Below are 2,608 nucleotides of genomic sequence, written 5' to 3' on the forward strand. Positions count from 1 at the left end.
TTTACTGATCTGTAAAATGGGGATAATAATAGCACCTCACTGGACTGTTGTCAACTGTTGTCAAAATCGAATGAGATAACTTATGTAAAGTGTTTTGCAGTTTTATATAAATGGCTAGCTATTGTTGATGTTATTCCCCCCACTTTCCTGACCCCTTCCATCTCTGTTGCAGAGGTCAACATGGTGTAGGGTTAAGAGACCCAGCTTCAAAAGAGATGACCTAGGTTCCAATTCTGCCTCTGACCTGTTCTGGATGACTGTGTGACCCTTGGTGAGTGAGTTAACTTAGCTTTTTAATGTGCTAAAAAATGAGTTGAAGAGAGGATACCACCTTAAGATTTTTATCCCAATGAAATTAGAGGTCTTATCCCAACAGATGTCATTTTAAAGGAAAAAAAATGAGAGTTTTCTCCCACGTAGGCTTATTTTCTCTCTTGAAAAGTCCTTATTTTAGATTTCTAACCTATATTCAGAGTAGCCAGATTTGGACCAAAAAAGATAACTAATGTCTCAAGAACAAGTCTGTTGGGAAAATTAAATCTTTGACAACCAGTTGTGGCCCAGTTAAAGAAACTGTAAGAGGCTTTCCTGACAATCTATATAGAGAGGACTATTTTATTTCATACAGTCCATGAAGACCTACTACTAAGGTACAGATAGGGCAAGCAAGGACTAATCCTTGACCACAGCAGGTACAGGGGATCCAGGGCACAGGCACAATTGAACTAGTGTATTTCTGGGGACTGATGCTATTCCTGCCTTGTAAGCATTTACAGAGCTGATGGTGGATCTGGGGAATGGATAGAGCTGAAATATATTTTCCTTCTGCAATGGAATAATGGAGAAGGAATAGATCCTCAGTACAGATGCCTTAGTAACTCTACTGACAACTATACCTATCATTCATCAGAGGAAAACCCCTTGATCTGGAAGCCATGGTCCTTGCTCCTGTCTGAGATTCAGAGAGGCTTCTGAGTGATTTGAGAACCAGTTCTCTTTGCCAGTACATGATCAAGTCTGTCTTTTCTTTGATGCTGAAACACTGAGCTGAAAAAACTGAGGCAAAAAAGCTGAGCTATTTGTTATCCCAGCAACAATAGGTCCAAATTATAAACTAAGATTTCCGGAGGTTCTAATGAGGGCCAGGGGAAAATGAAGGACAGTGATGGGCAGTCATGAAAGGCATGAGAATAAACAGGTAGAGAATGAATGTTTCATTCCTAGGAGTGCCCTCTTAATCTGTGTCTGTTGAATAAATAAGGACAGAATTTAATAAAAAATCATTAATCCTTTCATAACTAAAGGGAGTACAAGTAACTAAATTAACCTGGTTTGTCACACTGAATACCTAAGGCATTCAAAGGAATTATCCAGCAGCCATGCTCAGCTGTCTACTAGACAGTAAGCTCCATCAGAGCAGAGTGAGAAAAGTGACTTATTCCCACTTATATCCCCCACCACATGAAGTACCTAGCAAGACTTAAAACAAATGTTTGTTAGATAAGTGAATGAATCAGGCAAATGATTTTACAAACAATATTTGAGAATTTCCTCCTTTCCTTCTCAAACGAAAGTCTAAGACATGGTAACTATTAAAAAGAAACAGCAAGGCCAGACTCAGCCTTGCCAATCCAAATCAATTCCTCCTCCTGGGACGCAGACTAATTGTCTGCCAAACATGAAAAATGAGATGGGGAAACTGAAGGTTTGGTGTGGTTGCTTGTTGGGCCTATTTTTTTTTCTTTTTTTAGCAATTAATCAGATGTTGCAAATGTTTCCTCTCCTTAGCCTTGCTAAAAGATTAGAAATATTTTTTCAGTGGAACATAAGCAGGAACAATTTCCTGTACAATCTGAGCTTGGGAAACCTCAGAATAATCAGTAGATTGATGCTTTTACTGAAAGTGATTATGTTTCCTTCCATGATCTATTTCCCTTCATTTGGGAGCAGGGCAGGGATCAGGAGAAATGCTCTTCTTTTCCAAAGGAAATGACTTTCCATCAAAGTGGAAACATCCTTCAGAGAGAAAAACTAAAGCAAGTTCTTAGAAAAAGTACATTTGGATAAAAGGCCAAGGAATTGAATTGTACCAGGAGATGAAGGGAAATCCTTACTTGTAGAAAAGATAATGAGTTCATATTCTGAGGATCCCAGTTTGGGGAAGCAGAGATTAGTAGAATTCAGAGAAGGAAGATTTTTATGGGAATTCCTCACATGGCCAGCCCGAGTTCCTTCTCTGGGTCTAAAAGTATTCCCATTTAGGTTCCAGTTGGGTGGGAAAAGGATGATTCGTGCACTTGGCCACAGAGCATCATCATATAGCAAAGATATATATGTCTCTCTGTGTGTATGTGTATATATGTATATAAAGTCATTTCAGTGCACCTGCTTTTCTGCCTAGACCAACAGCCTCTTAGAATCTCAAGAGCATACTTTCATACTACACATGCCAGTCTTTTAAGATACAGCTTTTCATAAAAATAGACAACCTGTACTTTTTATCCTTCTGGGAAAGGAAAGTCAAAAGTGTTTGTTTTCAAGGAAATATAATCCTTTGCAGGAAAGTTGATAGGCGTTTCCAGTAAAGTTTAATAAGTAAGGAATGCCC

Source organism: Antechinus flavipes, chromosome 3 (genome assembly GCF_016432865.1).
Source record: "Antechinus flavipes isolate AdamAnt ecotype Samford, QLD, Australia chromosome 3, AdamAnt_v2, whole genome shotgun sequence".
NCBI classification, from domain to species: Eukaryota; Metazoa; Chordata; class Mammalia; order Dasyuromorphia; family Dasyuridae; genus Antechinus; species Antechinus flavipes.